Raw genomic sequence first — 17826 nt, forward strand, 5'->3', positions numbered from 1 at the left:
GAATGAAATGTGCCATCAAGCAGAGCTTAAAGCACAGTTATCATAAACCATGTTAATTCTCGATGTCTTTAACATCAGAAGTGAAGACCAGCTGGACTGAAAAGTGCCATTGGTGTCCTGGCTGATCCCTACTCAGTTACAGCATCTCCAACAATTTGAGGTAAAATAATAAAGGGAGCTGGAATACTTGCTATCTATTCAAAATAATTGCCTGAAATTTTAATAAATATAGTGAAGTCTACTTGATAAGGACATGAATTCTTTTTAGTCACTCATTAACTTTGTAATCGTGAACATATATCTGAGCCCCTCTGTGCCTTAGTTTCTTTCTATTTGTAAAAATGGGCTATGAGTGATACTCAGGTCATTAGTTTTTGTGAGGATTTAATGATTAATAGAAGAAAAGTCATTGAAAGTGGCTGGCATACAATAGGTATCTGTTTTGATGTTGTTTGGAAAGCTTATACAGATCCATGCTCAGCTACTGTATGTATAATCCAATAAGTCATTTAATTATTCTGACACTCAGTTTGTCTGCAGAATGGGAATGTATTTCACAGGTTTTATTGAGATTGGTAATATGAAAATCATAAATGTGAACTATAATCAAACAGTGATTAGCATAGAGTTGGCAAAAAGCAGTTCCCTTCTTTTTCCCAGAAGACTCAGCACATGTAAATTTTCCCAAGGCCTTGAAAGAAGCAGTAAAGCATATCAAAAAAGTACCTTGGCTGGTACTGAGGGAGGGCCTGCTGACTCTGCAAGATCTTCAGAAATCTTATTTTCCAATTAGCACTGCTCTTGCTGTTGAAAAGCCTCCAACTTCTTAAACCCTTGGATGAACAGAACACTTAGTCACTCACCCCTACTTATATTCCCAGCTCAGAAAAGTATGTAAAGATGTCTTCAAAGAGGGTCTTGTACAACCAGGGAATGATTCTGATCAAAGATTTTCTGGCTCTGAGCCTGGAATTGGTTTTTCTGCCTCTCCCTTCTCCACACATTCCTGCAAGCAGCCCTGTGTCCTCACTGTGGTGGTGACAGAAAATGTGGAGGGCAAGGAGGACACCTGCTGGGAAGGTCCTTCCATTTTCCTCTTCCATGACCTGCTCCAGGTGAGCGCCCAGCAGGAGCTGTCAGGCTCTGACAACAAGAAGGAATGAAAGAGAAATATGGAAGAACAGCTAAACATACTGGGTACAAAGAGTTTTCTTTAATTCTTTTACAGAGTAAAATAACACGTTGTATTTTGCCATTGGTAAATTACTTTTCTTTCATAATATTTGAACAAGTTGTGGATAATATGTTTTGAATGAATTAACATTTATTTTAATTAATTGATCAACATTAATTAACACAGAATTCATAAATAATTCAAATGTATGGCTGTGTGCACATTATTTACTAGTATGTCTCTCTGTTTATGTAAAGATCAATTTTGCAGTATGGCATATGGAAATAATACCACAATGCAAAGACAGGGTTTATAGAATCTGTTACTCTCTAGATATAAGTAGGTTATATAAAATCCCTGGGTCTTCCCCTAAATAAATTGAATTTGGCTCTAGCCAATATGTCTCAGTTGGTTGTCATTCTGTGCACCAGAAAGTTGCTGGTTTGATTTCTAGTCAGGGCATATCATACACCCAGATTGTGGGTTCAATCCCTGGTTGGGGCATGTACATTAGGCAACTGATTACTGTTTCTCTCCCATATCAATGTTTCTCTCTCACTTTCCCTTCCTCTCTCTCTACTATCGATAAAAAACAACAACATTAAAAATAAATTGAATTTCTTGGACAGATAATCTTTCAACTATCTTTCAACTTCTTCTCTGTTAGCAAAAACACTAATATTCTTACCTGGCATCAATCATACCTCCGAAGAATATCTAGAATACATTTAAGTTTTCCCTCCCTAAGCCAAGCCACCCTCTGTCTTAGCCACCCAATTACATTCTGGCTCCAACACAATCCATCTTCACATAGTGGGCAGGGAGTGTAACCCAAACTTCATCAGTCCCTGACTCCAAGCCTTTGTTGCCCTCTCATTGCACTGGGAAATAACTACACCCAATATTTCATGCCTAAGACCTTGCATGATCTGACCACTGTCCAGTTTTCTGTCATTTTCTTAAGAGTCTGCTACTTTGTAGTTATTTCATATCTTCAAACAGGTTAAGCTCTTTCTGCATCTTATATGCTGGAATACCACCTGCCCTGGCCCTCTTCTTCTTTTTTTCTGATTTCAGTAAATGCCACATCCTTAGAGAGAACTCCCACCATTCAATTGATTTGAATTTGGCCCCAGTTCTCACTCCCATTGTTCCCTGTCCTGCTGGTTTCCTCTATGGAACTTATCACCATGTGTACAGTTATGTCTTCATGTACTTGATTACCATGTGTCTCCATCCAAATCCTAAGCCTTCTAGAGCCACATGGGTCTCATTTGTTGCCCAGCATTGAACAGTATGATTGGAATGTGGTAGAAATTCACTAAGTATTTTAAAAGCAATGAATGGACAAACAAATGAGCTGTGCATCTGTGCACAGAAAGATCTAGAGAAGGGCCTTCAGATATTTAATGCTACCTTCCCTTTCAGTATCCTTATTTGTTTTAAAGCTTTATTTTGATTTCTTTTACCCACAGTATTTGATGAACAATGCTGTCTGTACATGTAAGCAGGGCTGACAGTCAAGCATCAGTAAACTGAAAAATACCCTCTGTTGTGGCTCCAGGAGGCAGCTGGAAATGAGAAAAAGAGGCGAGATATCCCCATTTGACTTCCATGCTGTGCGTTCTGTGAGGCATTCAGTTTTGCTAAAAACTGCTGTGTGGTTGAAGGGTATTTCCAATTTGTCCCCTTCCTTTCCTCCCTAATCCAATCACTGAAGAAAAATACTGCATAAAGCCATGCCAAAGCTTCTGAAGTCACAAATATCAGGTTAGCCCCCTGAACTATAAGAAAGTTGACTTTTGTATTGAACTCATCAATTAAAAGGCATATCAAGGACTTTGAAACAATCTGCACCACCATTTTGTGTCAAAATTTGCTATCATTTTCCCTCAACAGGAGTCATTTCAAATCCTGCAACAAATTATTCCATTGTTCATATTGACTCTGTGCAATGACACTGAAAACAACAACAACAACAACAACAACTGAGCCAGAACAATGATGTTGATAAAATAAATATTAATTGCTGTGGTGATTTTTGCTTGGGAAAATGTGTTTATTGTAATTTCTGATTATCAAAGAAGTATACTATCAATACAGTATTGAAAGGAATTTAGGGATAAAATAGGCAGGTTTAGGGAGTCTTAGGAATAAAGAGGGTCCATGGGGGAGGAACCTGTAGGTTAGGGCTTGGAGCTGCCAGAAGGCATATATTCACAGAGAATAGAAAGTTGCCACATGATAAGGGGAGAGGAAGGTATACAGTCACAGAAGATAATGAAAAGTGACAGAATATGGGGTGGGGGGCGCGGGGGAGGAAACATATGTTCACAGGAGATAGAAGAATGTTACAAAATAAGAGGGAGGAAAAGAGTGGATACCACATGGGTTTTGGGCTTTGAAGCTGATATTCTGCAAAAAGAGTGACCAATTAGAAAAGCACAGAGTCATAAAATGGGGAAGAGGTCCAATTAGAAGAGAGCATGAAGAGACAAAGAACTACAGCCTTTATAACCCTTAGAAAAGAGGGGCTTAGTGGATAACCCCCTTAGGAACTCCTTCCCTGTGTAGGAGTCTTTATTTGCTTCCAATAAATTTCCACCCTTTTACTAACAAGTCCTTTTAGTCTGCGAATTTTTTTCTTCAAACTTTGTGAGATGAGAACCCCCAAGGGGGAGATTTGCTCCCTGCACCCCACTTTTCAGTATGTACTGTCACTATAGTTGTGTATTCATGCCACTATTTATTATTTAAATGCTATCTGAGCTTTATCATAGTGACCTAGCATCTTTTTAGATTAGATTCCCTTTCTGAAGGAAAAGGGAAGGTGAATATGGATGTTAGTCTTAAGAAGACTGATTTGTTTTCCTTCGTGTGTAGATGTGTTTATTCCTCTGACCTGGATTATTCATATCAATGGTCAAATACTTCCAGTGTTTTGGGAACTTACATTATCTGGTCCTTACACATTTTTTAGCTTAATTTTTCATTTCTCCTTTCATTTTGTCTGAGCAGTCCTATTTCAGTAGTCCTTGTGGAGAAAAATAATATATTTATTCCTACCTCATATTGTTGTGATGAAAAAGTTCAATCTTGCTTACCAATTTTGTTTAGTTTCAGTAGCTGCTAAGTTATCCTCTGACCCTGATAATCAGCAGATAGCAAACAGGTAAGTCTGCCTTTCTTACTATTTATTTAAACTAAGAATCAATGGCCTCACCAAGTGCCATTTGCACTTCATAGTGTGTTAGCTGAACAAAAATACAATTATTTTGCAATTTAACACTAACTTTAATTTTTAAAGCAGCTATTTATAAGAGCCAGACTTAACTAATTTTGAGATACTAGCGTCAAAGACATATGTTGAATATGGCAGAATGGGATACTGTTGCTCTTCATTATGGCTTTGTGACATTAAAAGTCTATTTCTAAAATTAGAGTCATAGTAACAAACATCTGTTAAATGAAAAATAGCTATTTTTTTCACCTAAGTTTCTTATATAAAGAAAAACATGGTTTTCATGTTGACTCGTAGCAAGCCATGAATTTGTTGTAATTTTAAAATTTACTTTTCATTGTTCCTAGTATAGAGTGAAATCAAATTAAAGTTTTATTTCATTAAGTTTTTTAAAAGTTACACAAAATAAATTATTGTGCCCTGGATCATAATTTACACATCCTGTAACTAATATAACTTATCCAGAGCCATAGCTCACCAAGAAATAACTGATTTCTAGGACAATACATTTATAATAGCTTTGCTTTATCTTACCCTTTTATGAATAAATCCTAAGAAAGTAATTTTAACCACTTTATGTACTGATGACTTGTATATTATTTTTCCTGATTTTCTACTTTGTATTTTAACCTAGAAATGTTTGCCGTAAGAGAGAGGCTCAAACCTTGTCAAATGGGGGGGGAAAGTAATATTTTGATATTTTTTCCAAAATAGTTTTCTCTCAAAAAATTTAAAGTAAGGGAATTATTTCTGGGACATTCAGCCCAAAGCAAGTTTCTGCCTCCCATTAGAGATTTGTTGCTTCAATGTGGATGACTCCCAAATCCATACCTCTAGGCCTCAGACTACCTCTTTTTGGGAGGGTAAACCCCACATTCTAAATGGAGAACAGGCATTTCCTCTGGGAGGAACAATTGTCACCTCAAACCTGAGCTCAGCACATCTAATACCGAATCCACCACCTTCCTCCTCAAGCCAGCATATCCTTCCCTCTGGCTCTGCTAATTTTGCTGGTACCTAGAGTGACCTCCCCTCACTCCAGCAACATGCCCCCATCTCATTCTATACAAACAGCAATAGCCTGCTTCTCTGAAACCCAGAGCATTTTGTACACTATCCGTCTGTGTTTTTTAAAATTTAATTGGACATGCTTCAAGCTGTATGAAATACTTTACTTGCAGGTGTAAGTATTCTTACAACAAAGACAAAAATCATCTTTTTCATCCTTTAAGGCCCATCTCTCTCCCAGCATATCTCAGTTCATTATCTTAGAATTATTTCTTTTACATTATACATTAAGTTATGATTTTGTTATATGTAACAATTTTTTAAGAGAACAAAGCAGGCAGAGTTAGAATCCTGCTTCAATATCAAAACTAAAGCTTGAAATCCTATTAGAAAATGCAGGATATTTTTTATCCATTCATCTTCTTTCTTTCTCTTTCAAAAATCAAAATTTTTTGCCCTTAAAATACTTTTTTTTTTTTTCAGAACATGGTGAGAATTCTCATGGTGAGAATTCTCTTTTTTTAAATGTATGACTTTAAAAAAGATTGTTCCACCGTATTTATATATTTTGATCCCTCATGAGTATCTGCTGAAGATTATAATATCTGATAAAAGCAACAACAACAAAAACATTTCTCCATTCAGGATGTTTTTGGCAGAGATTTTTTGCCACAGAAAATATGAAACCCGAACAAGACTATTTAAAAAAAAAATATATGGTTATATTTGCTCTGGAAGAAAATGCTACTTTGGAGATTATTCTTAATTATGTTACCAAACATCCAAACATCATGCTTATGCCGGGAGGTAGGAAAGAAGAAAGTTTCACCTTCCAGTGGCATTTCCCAAAATTATAATAAACAACTAATGAAATGGTAATTCTCGGTTAAAAAAAACATTTCTATGTTAGTTGTTGCACAGATTTATGAAAGTTTCCACTGGATTACTTTCATTTAAGAATTTTAGTGTTTCCATTACGGAAGTTATTTGCAAGGATTTACTTCCATCTGTAAAAATTTACTCAGAGTTGCAAATGAACATTTTCTAGCCAGGAAATAAATTTCTCTTATCCAATTTAATTTTTAATAAGTTTGGCCTTTTTATCTCCTTGAATTAACATGAAGGAGGAAAAGGAAACCATTGGAAATGTTACAGGGATTCTAGATTAATGCTACCAATAACCTGTTGTTTGAAACACATAATAACAAAATATTATAAGGCACTACTAAACCTGTGGTTTCTTCTTCTTTGATATTGACAGGGCAAATTTTAAGAATAAAGAATGATTATTTTATTTATTTTTCAAATTTTATCTAGTGTCATCCATTGAAATAAAATACCTGGCATGATGATGACAGACAAAATCTATTTAATTCTTTTATCTTAACAGACAAGGATAATCAATGTTCATTACATACTCCAAAATGAATTTGATTTGCATAAGCACTCAAAGCAAATAAGAAAAAAAGGAATATGATTTGCTTATTTTTAAATAATTTCTGATATAAAGCAACTTTTAGGAATCCTTTGTGAAAAGATGCTTAGTGGAAAATAAATGAAAGAACTGCCTCAGATTTTAGGAATGAAAATAATATTATACACCAAGATCGCAAGTTAAATGTATGATAGAATCACATATACTTGACAGAGCACTCCACCACTCAAAGGATACCTGGGGATATCTGTTATTTTGATTGAAGTGGAATTTAATGAATTTGATGTAGTAGAAAACAAAAAGTAACAATGATGGAATCAGGTTAGAATCAAGAAGGGAAAGCATGAATCTTAAGAAACGACTGCGGTATTTTGAATTCGCTGAGCCAGAAACAAATAACAAAACCATCCATTGGCTCAGTCTGCCTGACTTCTGTAACAGAAACGTGCAGGATATGAATCAGTCTGCCACGGAGCAGGTCACACCTGGGCATTCTGTTCCAGTCTAGCATGTCACTATAGCTTAGAGATGAGGTGTAAAGGAATAGAAAAGATCACTGACCATTATCAAGCATCTTGGGGAAAATTCACATTGACAGGATAGCATTAGGCATTTCAAATGAAAAGGTCCCCTACCAAGTATATCAACATTATTAACACTTCCACCACTACTTTGCTGTACCAACAGTGAGTGGGTGAAGGAAATTATTTAGAAAGGTAAAGATAAAAAGGGGGCATGAAGACAGAAGAATGTGGGCTCTTCACAAGGGAATGGGACTGTCACAAAACAAAAGAACATTAATTAGGAAAAAAAGACTCAAGTATTCAGCAAAATCTGGAATGAAATTTTATGCAAAAGCTTTTACTGTACAATAAATGCGCAGGTGCTCTCGTTAGCAAGAATGCTACACTTAACATTCAGGCTACAACCTATCATTTTTTGCGGAGGTCTTGCTAGTTTAGTTATCCAACAGATTATGGCTTACTCTGAGGTCTTGTAGACAACCATTGAAAGTAATCCATTCACTAACTTAAATTCTTGCAGAAATTTGGCAAGTCAAGACTTTCAAAATTCCCTGTAGCCAAAGAAAAAGCTAACAGTAAAACTGAAGTTAATAAAATCTAACTTTTCTAATTTTTTTTCTGGAGCTACACTTTCCAACATGGTAGCCACTGACCACATGTGGCTTTTAAAGTTAAATTTGAATTAATTCAAAATAAAATAAAATTTACAGTCCAGTATTTCAGTTGTACTAGCCACATTTCAAGTTCTTAATAGCCACATGTGCGCCTATGGGACAGCATAGATATAGAACATTCCCATCCTTGCAGGAAGTTCTAATGGACAAGTATTGGTCTAGAGTTTACTAGAACATGTTTATGATATGAGAACTTTGAGTATACAGAGTAATGTACAGTATTTTATCCTCACAAATGGAGTGCAGAACTAGGCAGTTTCTAAGTGAAAAATTGATGGATCTGGACAATTGCATTCTAATAAAAACAAAAAACATTTAAAACTTTTTCTGGAAGGCTGATTTAAGAAGAGAAATATATAACACAGAAGTGTGATTTGTTTACATGACATGTAAACATATGTTTTCAAAGCAAAACTTGTATTTTTATTTATTTACTAGAGGTCCGATGCATGAAATTCACGCATGGGTAGGGTCCATAGGCCTAGCCAGCGATCTGTGCCAATCTGCGGGGTGACCAGCAGGGCGATAGGGGGCTCCCGCTCACATCTGCCTTGCTGGCCTGGTGCCGGCCGCTTGCCGGCCCCGTCCTCACTGCTGCTGCCAGTCGGGGCCTGTGGGCTGGGGCAGCTCCTGTGTTGAGCATCTGCCCCCTGGTGGTCAGTGCTTGTCATAGTGACTGGTCGTTCTGCCATTCAGTCAATTTGCATATTAGGGTTTTATATAGATATATTTATTTATTTTTTAATATATTTTATTGATTTTTTACAGAGAGGAAGGGAGAAGGATAGAGAGTTAGAAACATAGATGAGAGAGAAACATCGATCAGCTGCCTCCTACATACTCCCTACTGGGGATGTGCCTGCAACTAAGGTAAATGCCCTTGACCGGAATTGAACCTGGGACCCTTCAGTCCGCAGGCAGATGCTCTATCCACTGAGCCAAACCGGTTAGGTCTAGATAGATTTATTTTTATATTTTTATTATTTCAGAAAGGGAGAGAAAGATAGAAACATCAATGATGAGAGAGAATCAGACTGCCCTGACTGGGAATCAAACCATGACCTCCTGGTTCATAGGACAATGCTCAACCACTGAGCCATGCCAGCTGGGTGAAAACATGTATTTTTAAAACAACAATGGAATGTTTCAAATTGATCATGTTAAAAAAAAAATCTCAGAAAATTTTCTATTTCCAGAATTTGCATCCTTCCACTTAGTCTTCCATCTATTTAGAGTATGATGTCTGCTATATTTAACACAAAAATATTTAATATTTGTACAAAATGCCAGAAAACTACTCAGATGCTATCAAAGCAAGTTTATCTTTTGAGATTTTGATGACAAAGATATGATGGGAGATAGTTTTATATTCAGTCACAGAATTACAGTAAGATATTGTGATAATTAATGGTAAGGAAATCTAGCTTAAATGGTTCATTGAGAGTCTTGTTTTCTCATTGAGGAATATAGCTAGAGAAACACACACACACACATAAAATATTATTTTAAAAACATCACATCCCAAATGTACTGTAAAATTCTGACAAATAAAATTGCACAAGAAGGATGCTAGGGAACTGAGCCAATTCCAATTAATGCTTTCATTCTAATAAAAACACCAACTTTGGAGAGCTAAAAGATATTTAGTGACTATAAGCTAGGTAGTTTTGTACACAATGTGGTCATATACTTATGACACAACCTGAAGGGTAGCCAAACTCCTTAAATAGCTATCCTATATAATAAAAGCCTAATATGCTAAGTGTCCGGTCGTGTAGTCGGCCATTCAACCAATCAAAGCGTAATATGCTAATGATATGCTAAGGCTGCTCAACCGCTTACTATGAAGTGCACTGACCACCAGGGGGCAGACAGTTGCCTGGTAGGTTAGCTTGCTGCTGGGGTCTGGCCGATCTGGACTGAGCGAGATGGGCCGGACATACCCTGGAGCCCTCCTGCATCCCTCCTTGGCCGAGTGTGCACCATGGGATCCCTCGGCCTGGCCTGCACCCTCTCATAATCCAGGACCCCTCAGAGGATGTCAGAGAGCCAGTTTTGGCCCGATCCCACAGGCCAGGCCAAGGGACCCCACTGGTGCACGAATTCGTGCACCGGCCTCGAGTTCAAATATAAATGCTGTGTTCTTACTTATAAGATTCAAAAGAGGCAAACTATACCAATTTTGATTATAGATATAGGCACATGGCCAAAACCAGAATTTTAATATGTCAAAGATAAATGAGATTCTTATTTTTTATTTTAATCATTTTTCTCTTTCCCTTTCTTTCTTTTCTCATTCCCCCCTTCTCTCTCTACTTCCCTTCCTTCCTTTCTTCCTTCCTTCCTTCTTTTCTTCCTTCCTTCCTCTCTTTTACATCTACATTTAAAATATATGTATTGTCAAATCATGTTGTCCTTTAGTTTTTGTCTAAAAGTTTTTGTTTTATAAAAGTTTTGCTTTTGGAATTACATGTGTTAATCATATGTTTGATTTTTCATATGGACTAATGAAATACAGATCAATTAATAACTTTATAAACACACACCTGGTTTTCAGGGGCATTCCCTCAGTTATAAATCACTGGTTCTCAATCCTGGATGCTCATTAGCATCACTTGGGGAACTTTTAATATAGAACATGATTTGTCTCCTAATCAGAACAATTATAATAGATCCTGTAAGGATTAACTAGGGCACTGATTATTTCTTTTCAAGCCCCCTAGTTAATATTACTGTGCAGCCAAGGTTGAGGAGTATGGATGAGATAAATTCTTTACTATTACTGGGACCCTAAATTAGAATTAGATGCAATTCTGGTTATACATCATAAAAAGTAATCTATTTATTTAAGAGACATTATAACATAGAGGAAAAGTATATTTATATAACTGAAATGATCTAAACTCTATTTACTGTTATTAACCAAAAAAGGTATTTAGTGTATTCATATCACACACAAAAAAGAATTTAAAATATGAGCCTCAACAATAGTAAAAATAATTTTTAAATACTTAAAAAACAAACAAACAAAAAACTATTGAGCCAGACAAGGGAATGCCAAAACAATAATGATGATGATAATTTATGTGTTATTATTATTTTTAAATTTTAATTTAATTTTCCCCATTTGGGACAGTAGTAACATTAGACTCAGTAGGTGTGATAGAAATATTACCCATTTTAATTTTCACTAACATCTTGTGCTATAATTTTCAGAGAGGATAGGAAAATGCAAAATACAGTTTTTCACTAGTTTGGGCACATTGTGCAGCTGAACTTGTTCTCCAACGAATGTCTGCATTTCAACTTCATATGTCACCTTCATAATTAGCTAGTTAGTATTAATAACAGGAAGAGAGCAAAGGGGAGGCCAGACATTATAAGCATAGGTAACTGGGCAGCTTCACCAGAAAACTGCAACTTCATGCTCCACAGGGAACCACCACCCGTCCATTCCCTGCAAATCACTGGGGGAAGGGATCGAACAAAGGGGAAGATGGGCGCATGTACAGTGAAGTCAGGATGACATGACACAAGGAAGTTACTTGACTGTCAGTCTATCCTGGGAAACAAAGATAATTGGCTGGGTGAGTGGAGCCACTGCAAGTGCAGGGAATCCTGAAGTCATAATTGGTTAAGCTCCTAGTTATAAGCCCAAGACAAAGGAGTCCTGGCTCTCTCATTCTTCTTGCTTGCCTGCTCTTGCACTCCTGTTTCTCGCTTACTCTGTGACCCACACTCACCCATCGTCCCTCCATAGCCATGTGGCCTTAAGCAGCTGCATGACTCAGGGCCATGTGGACCCCACACACAATGGACTGCAGCTAGGAACACAAGCTAAGCCAGCCAGACACTGGACTGGACTGGACTGGACTGTGCTTTAATATGGAGCAGAAACTCTGGGCAGTGAATTTAATCCTAGCTCTATTGAAGACATTTTCCATGGTGAGATGAGGGAGATGGGACCTTGGAGGGGAATTCCATTAATGTTACTTCATCAACAAAGCTTCCCATGATGCCTCGTCCTCCCGTCAGTGCCCCAGGAGATTCTTGTTCCCCCGGCATCCCCAAGAGCCCCACTTCCACCAGTGACAGATGGGGACGCAGAGGACACCCCACTGATAAAAATTGTAGTAAATTCAGAAAGCAGCAAACCCAGAAAGTCAAAGAAAGTGATATCTCTGGGTGATCAGAAAAAAGTCACGGAATTAGAATAATAAAATAAGGCACTGATCTCCATTTTGTCTCAGTTTAAAAAGATATAAATTTTGTAAAAGCGGAACAGAACATTTTGCTTCTGCAGACTTGCAACCTTCCCCAAGTATGCTAAGTGCTCTCTTTAGAGATGAGCACAGCCAACGGGCAGTGACCTCAGGACCACTCTGGAGTAAGAGATTACAAACTTTGATGTGTCTTCAAAAACAAGAACACTGTAAACTGCAGGTAGGAGAGCCATGGAATGTAATTATAGTAAAGCCAAAGATGGGGTAATGGAAGCAATATAAGACAAAATGTGTTGGGAGGATATATCGATTTATTTGTATTCTGCTACTAAGAGGGACTTGCTCTACTCACATATGTTTGGGAGTTACATACTTGAATTTTGAGAGAACAAAGATTGTGTGAGTCTATTAACCCTTTGCACTTGCTTGCTTTTTTCTCGATTCCTTTATTCTAATGCTAACCGTGTCAAGTCACACTCGACATCCCAGTGCAAAAGGTTAAAGAATGGTGTTTTGAATGTGCCAGATTTGATTTCCTGTCATTGTATTATTGTATGATTTTCTAAAACCAGTACATATAATTTTTAAATTAATTCATATTTGCTAAGACCTTTGAAATAATGCATTTTATTCTCTTTTGGTGGCAATCCCTTTTCTCCTGGCTTGATTTTTTTCTTGTCTACTTTCAGAATTCTTTATTCCCATTTATCAAGTGAAAGCTTTGTTTTGGGAGCCCTGAAGCATGTCTACTTAGCAACAAGTTAGACACCCAGCAGGTGGTTTCTAAATCCATTTGCTAATAAAGGACAAGAGACACGAAGCGACTGATGGCTGGTGCTCCTTTGATGGCAGGCAAACTTGGGACTGTTTTCAGAGGCACGGGTCTCCTCAGGATGTCATGCACAGCAGCAGGGAGCCAGCTTACTCCCTTCAGCAAGTTCCTGGATTCCACCCTAAGCTGGCAGGAAGCCGCTTCATCCTCCCCCTTTTCAATTGAGTTTGTGTTCTCAGCATCTCTAACGCTTGTTTACATGATGTAATCAGATCATATTCTAAAATACTAATTCTAAACTGGCTTATGAAACACTAACTCCTTAGCACAACTCTCGCCTATTCCTGTAACCTAATCTCCTGTCACTATCTTGATTACCTCTCTCCAGCCACGCAGGTCCTTCCGCATCTCTGAAGGTACCAAGCACATTCCTGACTTGACAACTTTGGTGCATCAACTCCCTGCCCCTCATCATTCCCTGTCCCAAATCTCCATATGTCAGTTAATATTCTGCTTAAATGATAGCTCTTCAGAGGAGCCTTCCCTCTCAGGGCCCAACACTGTCTCTATATCCTTCATAGCTTATACGCCTGCCTTCGTATTATATTCTTGTGTTTACTTGTTTATTGTGTGTCTTTCCCATAAAAATATATACTTTGTGGTGACAAGGATTTTTTCTTCTATTCACCACTGTATTCCCAGTGCCCCAAATAATATCTGCATATCACAGATGTTTAATCGGTACATATTAAATGTGTTTACTTAAACTGTAAGCACTCAGGAGCTTGGTAAGAATAAGATGAGTTAACAGTCACTGAATGCCAAGTGTACGCACTGTATGCGTTCCAACTATTTAATCCCCACAATAGTTTCATGAGGGAAAGGTTGTTCTCATTTTCATTTTACAAAATAGAGATGAAACACATTAGTCTGTCAAGGAATACAGCTAGAGGTGAACAAAGTTGGAATTTGAACTCAGGTCATCCCGTTGAAATCTCACACTTTTAGCCTTACACTATACCAAAAGACATCCATCACATGAGAAATAAGACATGCTGAGTGCTGAATAGTAAGTAGAAAGGAGAGTTGTGCATATTACAAGACAGAGATGGGGATAAATGGAGGGCAGAAAGGTAGTGGAAAAGGCTTAGCGAACGTTTCTAACACCATAGTCTAAAACCGTGGTCGGCAAACTGCGGCTCGCGAGCCACATGCGGCTCTTTGTCCCCTTGAGTGTGGCTCTCCCACAAAATACCATGGCCTGGGCGAGTCTATTTTGAAGAAGTAGTGTTAGAAGTTTAAGTTTAAAAATTTTGGCTCTCAAAAGAAATTTCAATCATTGTGCTGTTGATATTTGGCTCTGCTGACTAATGAGTTTGCCGACCACTGGTCTAAAACATTACCAAAGTAGGGAATTGTTTTATCTGTAGCCACCACTACCATTTGTAAAAGACTAGTCCTAAAATAAATAAGGTACCGAGTGATATGACATAACCTTCATAGGAGACATTTTCTTTTAGATTATAGTCATCACTAACAGAACTTTTATTTTTATCATTATTTATTTCAATCTCCCCAGTGGAACTAGAATTTTGAGAAAATCGTTATTTGTCTTGTATAATTTAACCAAGCTATTGTTGTTAGCATATTGATTTATAACCTTCAAATATCCGGTTTAATTACATTAACTCAAGGAAAACACACACAGTAGTAGTTAATAAATATAATTGGACCTATGGAAATCCATATTTACTTAATCTTTTCAAAATTAGTTTAGTTTGTTTCTTAAAAGATATGCTATTGTTAAACTCAGGACATATTTAATTTATCTTAATTTTCTCATCACGGACATTTCACAAATAGCCTTTAGAACCTCTACTCCACAGGAAAAAGAATTAGTAGTGCTTGGGAAATATCTGCCTATTTCATTCATCAACCTGTAATCCTTATTTCAAAGCAGGAAAAAATGAACAAATCTCTCAAAGGCTGCATATTCTGTCTCTAAATGGTGGCATACTAGCAGAAAACACAATGAACTCTTTCATCCTTTTCTACATTTTTGCTGTTTTATTGATTAAATATTTTTTTAATTCTTTATTGATTAAGGTGTCACATATTTGTCCTCATCCCCCCATCTCCATCCTCCACCCCTCCCCATGGATACCCCCACCCCCCTGTTGTCCTTAACCATTGGTTAGGCTCGTATGCATGCACACTGATTAAATATTTTTGTTGTTCCTCATTCTTACCAAAAAAGATCTTTCATTTTTCTGTTCATCCCTTTATGTTTTACTGTTTTCTAGTAAGTAACATTTAAGTCAGAGTGTGGGTTGGTATTCGATTCCTCTGCAGCAACAATGTGTATTACCCAAATAAGGATCAAATGTATAGATGGCTCCTCATTCTCCAAGGAACAGAGTGATATTCACAGCCTTATTGAGTCTGGGCTGACATCCTTAGAAAGGCAGGACTAATGAACTCTATTTTATAGATACATAAATTTAACTGCTATTTAAAGATAGTGGGAGGCCTAATAAAAAATCTACAATAAGTAACATTTTTCAAGTTCTTAATATATGTCAAGCACATGTATTATATACAGTATCTAATGCTTATTACAAATCCAGAAATGCTGTTATTGCTATTATCACCATTTTATAACTTAAAGAGACATGGGCCATTTTTTTTTTCTGCACTTCTAGTAAGTGACAGATCTGAGGTTTAAACTTAATTTTTCTGCCTCTGAAGCCATCTCTTTAATCACATTTTTACTGTTCAAATAAAGAGGTAAAATCTTGTCAATTGTTCAGTACATTTGCTGGCCACCTAATATAGGAAGGTATTATCAATATCTTAAGAACTTTGAGAAATCAGATATTGGCATAGGCAATAATGACCAACATTATTTGACAGTGTATGCTGAGTGCCAAAAGCTGCTTCTTAGGTGATGGGTATATTCACGTGGTCTATGGACCCAGTTTGTGCCAGCTTGGAAAAGCCCAGTGTTAAATTTTTAGGAATTTTGCGAACTAGTTACCAAAATAGATATTTAAAATTAAATTGTATAACTTTACAATTAACTAAATGTTGGGAATAAATACTCAAAATACATCTCTCCTTAATTATTTTATGACATTTTACTATTATTATTATTACTACCTGTGTTCTTGAGATTATTTACATTGAGTGTATTTGGATGGTGAAAATGCTGCTAATGGAAGGCTACTGTATGTCTCTTCTCAGCTCCACATTCAGGGATGTCACATTGATAGCCTGAGATCGGCCACATGTAAGTATTTACACCACAGAAATAGGTAAACAATATAAATTACTCGTACAGCTGGCCTGATTTATTATTTTGTTGATTGGCTAGTCTTAAGAAAATGATGGAGAAATGTTACTAAATCATATAAAGCTTAAAAGTGCTTCATGCATAATTGTCACATTGTGAATAGCACAGCATTAAGAAATATTTTTCCAGGGTTCAAAAGCCACCATCCAAACCAGGAAAGAAGTTGCTCTCACATCACTGCATGACAGTTGAGTGAAGTTTTAATTTATGTTTCACTGTATCACTTTCTTCTTACTAGCTAATGTGACCCAAAATATCAACCAACATTCATGTTGGGATTATAATAATTTGTCAGTTACAACCATAGTTTGGCTGCACATACTAAAGTTTGCAAATATCAGCAAAATATTCTGTACACATCATTTGGCTATATAGAATTTATAACAAAGAGTAGTGTATTAAAATGCATAATAAGCTTAGTGTACATATGCCTATCATATGCCTTTGCATCTGCTGTTGACCAGTTACCAGTATGGCAGTTCATAAGACAATCATGATCTCATCTCTCATGGAGCATGGAATTGTTCAACTTAAGATAGGAAATTTAAAATACTTGATGCATCTGACATATACTTAAAATATCAGTGTGTAAAAGAGCTATCATGAATACTCATGAGACTTGAAAATCATTCTTTCCAATTTTTTTCTTGATTTAGATTTAATCTCTTATAGGTTCTAGCAGAAATCACTGGGATAGTTATAAAGAGCCCAGAGCATCACTGAAATGGGTTTTTCTCTTTGACCTTGAGAAATGGCAGCAGGGAACTCTCCATCTGTGAAGAAGCCAGTGACCTATTTCCCACTGCCTGATGCCCTGAGGTGTCCAGAGGCATGGGCAGCCATCGCTGCAGATGGAGCCTTTGCAGTGGAGACACACGTCTTGCAGAAAGACTGACTTGGGCTGGGGCTGGGGCCGGGTGTGGGGGGTGTTGTAGGGCTATTGAGAATGCATGAGGGATAAAGAGCAGCACTGTGAAGAGCTCCTGAGCCCTCCCTATGGCCTCTGCAAGTCTTTTTCCTACCAGGACTGAAATAGAAGGGAGAACGTGGCTCTAAATGCTGGAAACATTTAGCAAGTTCCAGAGCTCCTTTTCAAAGGGAAATATACTTCTATAGCAATAAAAAAACAGTGAAGAATATATATATATATATATATATATATATATATATATATATATATGTAAATGACTCTAGTGTAGCTCATAGAGTAGTTTTTGAACAGATGATTTGTTTCCCATACAAATATACTTTTGTGAAACAACCTGGCATATTTGGTAAAAGCAAAAGACTGCAAAGAAAGTTTGGTTCTTATCTTAAGTAAAATGTATATAAATTAAATAATTTAATAACATAAAAAAGTGAACATTATTTTTTATTTTAGGATTTTTAAAATATTTATTTATTTATTTACTTATCTTCCCTG

The 17826-nt window shown here is 36.8% G+C and overlaps 1 protein-coding gene and 1 long non-coding RNA gene across 2 annotated transcripts in view; one reads left to right on the forward strand and one right to left on the reverse strand.

Moving 5' to 3' along the window:
* The window catches only part of NALF1 (NALCN channel auxiliary factor 1), a 585236-nt gene that overhangs the window by 65756 nt on the left and 501654 nt on the right, over positions 1–17826 (reverse strand). The window lies entirely within an intron of this gene.
* LOC129150092 (uncharacterized) lies at positions 78–16329 on the forward strand. The gene is made up of 3 exons (XR_008556832.1): positions 78–160; positions 4292–4346; positions 16295–16329. It is a non-coding gene; the product is annotated as an uncharacterized LOC129150092 (long non-coding RNA).

Source organism: Eptesicus fuscus, chromosome 8 (assembly GCF_027574615.1).
Source record: "Eptesicus fuscus isolate TK198812 chromosome 8, DD_ASM_mEF_20220401, whole genome shotgun sequence".
NCBI lineage: Eukaryota > Metazoa > Chordata > Mammalia > Chiroptera > Vespertilionidae > Eptesicus > Eptesicus fuscus.